This window comes from Mesocricetus auratus, unplaced genomic scaffold (genome assembly GCF_017639785.1).
Source record: "Mesocricetus auratus isolate SY011 unplaced genomic scaffold, BCM_Maur_2.0 Super-Scaffold_100004, whole genome shotgun sequence".
Classification (NCBI taxonomy): Eukaryota; Metazoa; Chordata; class Mammalia; order Rodentia; family Cricetidae; genus Mesocricetus; species Mesocricetus auratus.
In genome coordinates this window covers 5,868,871-5,877,225 of record NW_024429189.1, presented here as the reverse complement: position 1 = coordinate 5,877,225, position 8,355 = coordinate 5,868,871, and the positions used below count along the sequence as shown (strand labels likewise).

At 53.2% G+C, this 8,355-nt stretch overlaps 1 long non-coding RNA gene across 1 annotated transcript; it reads left to right on the top strand.

Moving 5' to 3' along the window:
• Window positions 1-1,031: 1,031 nt before the first annotated feature.
• LOC121140327 lies at window positions 1,032-7,392 on the top strand. Its single transcript, XR_005877104.1, has 2 exons — window positions 1,032-1,232; window positions 6,242-7,392. It is a non-coding gene; the product is annotated as an uncharacterized LOC121140327 (long non-coding RNA).
• The last annotated feature ends 963 nt before the right edge of the window (window positions 7,393-8,355 follow it).

The following is an 8,355-nucleotide window of genomic DNA, read 5'->3' as shown; positions in this document are numbered from 1 at the left end:
TAAACAGGAAAACCCAGGCTGGAGGTCCTGGGAGAAAGGAAGGAGCAGGCCAGAGGCATCCCAGTGCTTGTGAAGTCGGCAGGAAACAGTGACTTCCTTGTGCTGTGTCCGCTACCTGGCTGTGCCAGCTGTCAAGACAGCACAACAGCTCTGTCCATGTGGAAGTCTCAGGAGCCCATGCTCTGGACTGCAGAGCAGGGCTGGCTCAATATCACAGACAAAGCCAGAGCCCCTGGTCAGCTCCCTGAGGCTCTGGGGCCCAGACTCAAAGTTCACTCTCCACTCATCATAACCCCACCTCGATTCCTTCAGCATATGCTGGGGCTCTGGTCAAGCCTGCCCCTGTCCCCACCCCACTAGAGCTGTGTGGGGGTAACTGAGGCCCCGTAGGGGAAGGCAGTCAAGGTTACTCTGAGGTTGGTGGCAGATGCCTGCCCGTCTCTGACTGGAGCTTGCTGTGGACGAAAAAGTTCCAGGAGTGCCAGGGCTGGGACCCAGTGGCAGAGTGCTTCCTTAGTATGACCAAGGCCCTGAGTTATGTCTCCAGCAGCACCACTCAACAAACAAAAAGCCCTGGGATATTTTAAGCAGATCCTGAAGACCCAAATCGTCCACCAAAAATATGAGCTTGTCATGTAGGTCTGATAGCGTGAGAACTCCTTGGGCTTGTGCAAGCTGCGCAGTATTAAGGCCTGAGCAGACTGTCAATCCTGAGCCGCTGAGGTCCCCGCCACAGCAAGGGCCAGGCAGCTTTCTCTTTTCACCCAGCTGGTTCCCAGATTCACTCCAGTGACCGTGGGTAGCGACAGGCATTAGAGGCCCAAGCACCATGACCTGTGGGTTCCACTTCTGGGAGTTCCTCCTGAGGAAGCATCGTGGGAGCCAGAAAACTGGCTGCTGTGGGGACCCCTGGAAGTGTTATTTATAACCCCAGACCTGGAAGGGGACCAAATGTGCGGAGCGGGGCGGCGCCACCTAACTAAGCAGTGGGCTGCTGACAGTAACCAGTGACGCCTGCCGAACCACGGAAAGTCCGACGGCGTGGGAAATGCTCACAGTGATGAACTTGGATGGGAAGAGGCAGGCGGAAAGTTGAGCTCTGTGTGCCGCTCCAGCCAAGAAGAGCAGTGGAGTCTGCATTCCAGCTTGTGCCTGAACGCGCAGGAGGGAGGCCACCACCCACCAGCTATTCTGGTGGGAAGCTGCAGCGTTCTGCTCTGGCTGGATTCCGGGTCTGTCTCTGGGTCACTGAGTGGGCTGGGGTGAGTGGGCGGCAGGGCAGAGGGCAGGGTCGTACCACCTGGATCAGCCAATCCCCATCCCTTGGGAAGAGACATCCCTAGGACTTGCCCCAGCTCCTGGGGAAACAAAGCCAGATGTGCTTCAGGGAGGGGAGGGGGGAGCATCCTGAAATGCTCCCACCATATCTCCCAGTCCTCCAGCCCTCATTGTCTGTCTCTACCGTTCCTGCACATTAGCTGAGAAGTGTAGCATCCAAAAGTCTAGGCACAAGCCTAACAGTCAGTCCCTGAGAGTAGACGCAGGTAGAGATTCCAAAGGTGGGTCGGGGGCTGCCGTGATTGTGATGGTAACCCCACTACCGTGGAAATTAGACTAGGAATGGGGAGGGGAGGGACAAGACCAGCTGGCTGAAGGGACTACTGGCACAGTCTGGGGACTACACTCACTGCCTTGGTCAGATGCAGCAGGGCCAGGCAGGGGCTGGATAGCTGTCTTGAGCAACTCCAAGATAGCTCACCCATCTCCACTTCTTTTCTGCTAGCCAAGGTGGGCAGAGGATGGGTCCTTCCTCTCCAACAGCCAGTCCCAGAGGTAGGTTCAGCGCCTGCTCTGGCCCTACAGTATGGGCCTGAGTTGGGTTGGTGCTGTCACGGCCAGAGTATTTTCGCTGTGGTCCTGGGGCCCTGGACTGAGGAAATTAGCCACTTACTTTTCCTGATACATTATCATCACCCTACGAGGCTTGTTTTGAGAATGGGGAAAATGAAGCCAGGCATAGTGTCACACAGGAAGCAGAGGCAGGAGGAACTCTGTGGGTTTGAGGCCAGCAGGTATACATTGTCAGTCCCAGGACAGCCAGAGCTACATAGTGAGACCCTGTCTTGAGGAAAAAAATAAAGGAGTGGTGAAGCTGAGTCTCCTAGAGACTAAAACAGAGACAAACCAGCAGCTTCTTTGGAGTAGTAGCTGCTGTAGTAGAATCAGAACAGTGATTCTTAACCAGTAGGTCACAACCCATTTGGGGGGGTTGAATGGCCCTTTCAAAGAGGTAGCCCAAGACCATCAGAATACACAGATATTTGCATCATGATAACAGTAGCAAAATCACAGTTATGAAGTAGCAGCAAAAATAATTTTATGGTTGGGGCTCACCAGAACATGAGGAACTATGTTAAAGGGTCCGTTAGGAAGGTTGAGAACCTCAGGGGTTCTGAGGATGCTCTGGGGTTTTTGTAACTTTGACATCCACAAAGACATCCTGGGGAAACAAACTGAGCCTCCCTCAGGCCCTATGAGGTACACAAGGTGTAGAACCTAAGGTGTCCTGTGGGAGCCCAGGACCCCCTAGATTTGCCATTCTGGTCTCTGCCTAACCTGAAGAGCCTCTGCCTAACCTGAAGAACTGGGAATGGACACTTCTCGAGAGTCCCAGTAGCCTGTAGGTCAGCCCTGAGCTTCCGGTTTGGAAGGGGATAGGCAGGGGAGCTTCGGGGTCATTTGGGGAGCAGCCATACCAGGCAGGCTTCAGTGCATTCCAGCTTCAGGGATGGTCCAAAGCAAAGGGAAAACATGCTGTAGCCCGGTGGTGTCCAGCCACCAGCAGGGGTGATGTGTCATTTTCACCACTAACCACCTCCGCTCTCCAGGAACTAGGTTAAGTGGGGTAGTTATCTCCTCTCCTTGCTGTGTCAGCTTCCCTGGCTGCTGAGCTGCACAGGGGGTGCTGTGGGGATGACTCCTACAGTTCTTTCCTGAGAGAAAGCCTCCATACCCCTGCTCGGGATCACACCACACATCCTGCTGGATGCCCAGCCCCTACCTGGAGGGTCAGAGGAGCCTCTCCAACATCCTCCGCATGGGAAGCTCTCAGTGCCTTCGGTAAAGTCTCTGTTCCCTCCTGTCCCAGGTCTTCTCACTAGAGACTTGGAGTGGCGCTTGCTTCCTCTCCCAGCTGTTCAGAAGGAACCATTGCAGGTCTCACACACACACACACACACACACACACACACACACACACACACACACACACGCACGCACACACGCACACACGCACGCACACGCACACAGAGAGAGAGAGAGAGAGAGAGAGAGAGAGAGAGAGAGAGAGAGAGAGAGAGAGAGAGAGAGAGAGAGAGAGAGAAATGCAGAGGGGAAGGGAACCAAGTTCTGGTGCAGAGTCCAACAAATTGGTCTGGAGTGCCAGGCTAGACTCAGTAAGAGAAGCCAGTGCCGGGATCATGTACTGTATGAACATCACAAAATCTCCTGGGACAGATAACTACTGGGCAGGAGATAAGAGAATGTGGCCTCTTGGGTGGCACAAATGCTGTATTCGATGAGTAGCTGGCCTGGGGACCATGACGGGTGTTTAGTGTGGGGCAGAGGCAGCTTCTGTGCTCCAGGAATTGTACTCACCATGGCGGGTTCTGAGGTTGAGGTCCACCCCAGGTCCTAGGTCATGAGTCAGGAAGGAAGCCTTAGGGAGCCAGCAGGTCAACAGCTCCTGTGTGTGTATCCACCTGCCAAGCACCTGTGCAGATGAGGAGTCCTGACTCAGTTTCTCCTTCTGAATCATGAGTCTGTGGTGTAGGGAGGGGATGGGTCCTGTTCTGGATATCGCAGGCCTGTGTTTCCCAGGGTATCTTCAGAGGCAGGGACAGCAGGACCAGGCCTATGATATAGGCCCTGAATGGGTCACTGTTTTCCTAAGGCTCTGGTAGATCCAGGCCAAGTCTGGCCTTGGTAACACGGTTTTGGCCTCATCCTGTCCCTGTGGCCCCTTACTCCAGCGCCAACCTTCCTTTCGCCTCATTGTCTCCCTGTGGGTCCAGGGAGCTAAAAGCCAGAGGCAGCCAGGGAAGGAAGAGGGGAGGCCTAGAAGGCCTGAGCCCAAGATGAGCTGGACAGTACTAACACAGAGGTGTCCCCATCATCACCCATTCTCTAGGATCCTTAAACATCGTACATGGAAAGCCATCAGTGCCCATGGTCTGTGGCTCTCTGGAGCCCAGGCCAATTCTAGAGAGGGAGTCCCTGCACCATGTACCCTGCTGACTTTGGAGAGTAGACGTTTTCTTTCTCTCTAGGTTACTGCCTCTGCTGAGTTCCCAGCCTTGGGGGGGGGGGCAGGGGGAGAAAGGCCTAGAGCAGCCCTTGAGAGCTTTGAGTAAGTGCAGACCAGACCAGGAAGGTGTGTGGCCATGTTGGATCCCTAGCCACAGTCACTTCTGCCAGTCATGTCAGCCTAGGTTCTTGCAACCAGCGCTACTCTGCACGTCTCCGTGGTCTGTGGTGGCAGGCATCCTCACACTGGCCATCAGCTTCCACCTCCAAGGCTGCTCAGACCTCTGATGACTACCACGGGTGCCTGGTGGTAGGTGCAGCTCTCTTCCAGCCCTTGCTGTCCCTCACCCTCTGTCCTTTTTCAACACCACAATTGGCTTCTGAGGCCCCCAAGCTCATCCTGCTTATCCCTCGTTCTCAGGCTCTGTCCTTGGAAAGTCCCTACAATTTCATGCCTCAGTTTTCCTCACTCACAGACAGCAGAGCCTGCTGTCCCAGCCCCGAGGATCTCACCTGTGACCTGCCCTTGGTCATAGGCTCACCCCAGAGTGCTCCCTATAGCCAGGCTCAGAGTTCACACCTCAGCCTTGACACCTGGACAGCCACCAAACCTGTCTTATAGATGGGGAAACAGTCCGAGGGTAGGGGCCAACTTGTTGAGCATCACACTAGGAACATATGGCTAGGCAGGGAATAGAATCTGAACTCTTCTCTGCCATGGGTGTAGAGTGGTCACATTCTCTTGAGACAGGAAAGAATAACCCCTCTGTCCAGCTCCCAGGGGAGCCAATCAGGCCAGCATTGCCCTACACAGAGAGGAGGAGAGCATCCAGTCAAGCACTGGTCTAGGCTGGCTACTGTTGGTCATCTGTGAGACTTTGGACACCGGACTGGGGAAGGAGTAAGCCTGGCACTCTTTACCCTAGCCTCTATGTCTTCTACAGAACACCTGTTCCCCGGACAGAGTAAAGTCATGGAGAGGGAAGGCACATCATGCCTGAACTCCTTACTGCCCCCATGGTCTCCTGTCTTCTTCCCAAGTCTCTCCCCTTCCTCATCCTCAGCATGCTCCTGTGGCCTGCCGGTCCCCTATCCTATGATCACCCTATGCAGATTCCAGGATCATGAGTGCCACCTATCCAGCCCATTCTTTTTGTTGCCCCATGCCCATTGCTGCAAACCTGGGGCCAATGTCTAACAGTCTGGCTGTCCTCCCTGGGAATTGGCTCTGGGCTTCTCTGTCTGATATCTCAGGGCCTCTGGCTCCTCTGGTTCAGGAGCATAACAATGCAACCCCATACCCAGTGCCACACAGAAAATCAGAAGCTATAATCCCGCATTCAAACTGAAGTGAGGATCAACAGAGCCAACCTTGGGGTACAGCGGGGTGAGGGGCTTCAGTGTGTAACTAGCCTTACAAGATCCCAGTTAGCAAAGAGCCAGAGTCCTTGGGTAAAGCAAGGTTGTACCCTTGGGAGTCACTGGGCCTTTTTGCCTGCATGTAACTAGGTTCTGAGGTCTTGGTACCTGGTGCCTCCCTACCATCCTGTGGAACCAAATGGGGGAAAGAGCAGCCTCCAGAACTTCAGCCCTCCCATCATGGGCTGTAGAGCTTTGAACTGACCACTAGAGGAAGATGGTAATGCAGACCACACAGCCCACAGGACCGCGGCCAGATACACAAGAGCAGTACCTGCTCATGCCCAGTGAGAATGTTCTCCTTCCTCCCTCCCCATCTCCCCCACTCCCCTGGGCTGACACTAGTTGCCTTCTCAGGAGGGGGTGTTCCATTCATTTCACAGCTGCAGTCACTAAGGCAACAGGGAGAGCAGAGGGCTGCTAAGAGATACACAGGGTAGAACCTGGACCTCTGTGCTCAGCAGGCCTCAGTTACTCCTACTTGGTATGGGAACTTCTCCATCTTCTCTCCTGGCAGGCATGAGTGATGAGGAAACTCAGAAGCTGGGAAGGCACTGCTGGGCTGTCCAGTGCTAGGGTGGCCCTGGAGTCGGGCTCCAGGCAGTCCCATTGGCCCTGGCAACAATCATGGGACACTTGTGCTCCATTCAGTGAGACTCTAGGTATGCAGGCACTCGGGTCACATGACGATCTTGACAGCCTGGCTGTGCAGACTCCATTTCAGCCTTCCCCATAGGGGTGGAAGTGAGAACTGGAAGCTCAGACCAGGAAATAAAAGGGACGGGTCCAGAAGCTATCAGACTTGGCTTTTCATTCCTGTCTCTGCATCTGGTCCAGCACAGCAGGCCACAAAATGTTTGTCATCACTCACCCGTGACTTGTCCTTACATCTGCGAAGCCCGAGTTTGAGAAGACAAGGCTCCTTTGGTCAGCACTGGCCTCTGCCCGCCCAGCACAGCGGTGCTGGATGAAGGAATAACAACTTCATCTTTCCCACCTCCGACTTGGTACCCAGAGCTCTGACCTAGACTGAAGGCAAAAGGGATGCAGCTACCTCCTTCCCTGCTCCTCACGGATTTGAAAGAGGAACAAGCTCACTTGCTCCAGAACAAGTGTTCAGAGAAACTTCTCTCCTAAGAACAGCCAAGGTGGCAGAGTCCTGTGGGCCCTCCCTGCACCACGTTCTGCAGGCAGTGCACTCTGTCCTGGGACTGGCTCTGACTGTCACCCTGTATTCCCAGTGATGATGTCAAACAAAGAAAGCACTTCCTTTGACTGTTGCATCTGCCTGTGGGCTGTTTCAGAGTGGCCTGCACAGCCTATGCAAGGTGCTGAGCTTTCCCCTAATGTACCCGGTGTCAGGATGCTGTTCTAGGATGCGGTCAAAGAGTGTGCATGGGTAATGCTGGGAAATTCCCCAAGTCACTGTTTGCAGAGGTCACAACCATGGCAACAGTGTGTGAGCCTTGGCTCCTCCCACTGATATGGTCTTGGAAACAGACCCTGCCCATCCGATATGTTACTGTAGCTAATTTGCATTTTTCTCAAAGCTTTATGAACCAGCTTCTCTCCTGTGACTCATCTGTCTTTCCACACAACCTGAAACCGGTTGTTGGTTTGCTGTAGCTCTTTATATTTGAGAAAAAGCAGTCTTTTGTGATGTAGTCACCAAATACTTTCTCCATTTTGCTAAATAGCGGACATTTTTTTTGGTTTTTGGTTTTTGTTTTCTGAGACAAGGTTTCTCTGTATAACCCTGGCTGTCCTGGAACTCCCTCTTAAACCAGGCTGGATCTCACAGAGATCTGCCTGCCTCTGCTTCCTGAGTACTGGGATTAAAGGCGTGCGCCACCAGCACCCGGTCAGACTTTGACTTTTTCAAAATCTATACACAGTGTCTGTGTGTGTGTGTGTGTGTGTGTGTGTGTGTGTGTGTGTGTGTGTGTGTGTGTGTGTGGAGGTCAAGGAACGATTTGCAGGAGTTGGTTTTCTCATTCCACCATATGAGTTCCAGGGATGGGGCTCAGGTCTTCACGCTTGGCAGCAAGAACCTTTACTACTGAACCATCTTGTTCTGATTTACTTACTTAGTGGTTGTTGCCATGTGGAACAGTTATTCTGTGTAGTTGCTCCTATATTAAACATGTAGCTGTTGACACGTGTAAGAGTTTCTCTGGATGGTTAGGTTCATAAGAAAAAAACCCTTTTCTGTATTCGATTTTTTGTACATTTTTTGTCAGACCTAGGACAAGTTGACAAGGAAATTTCTTTGGGGGCTGGGGAGATGGCTTAGTGGTTAAGAGCACTGACTATTCTTCCAGAGGACCCGGGTTCAATTCTCAGCACCAACATGGCAGCTCACAACTGTCTGCAACTCTAGTTCCAGGGGATCTGATACCTTCACCCCAACGCACACTAAGAAAGAAAATGTCTTTGTTTTTTCCGTGTGTGTGTGTGTGTGTGTGTGTGTGTGTGTGTGTGTGCGCGCGCGCGCACGCACATGTGTGGATGAGTGCCATGCTGTCCTCATCAGTGAGCGTGGTGGCTTTACTCTTCCTTCTTCCTGTTCTCTGCTCCACCCAGGCATCATCCATCCATGGCTCATTGGTTTCTTCTCATGACCAGTCATCA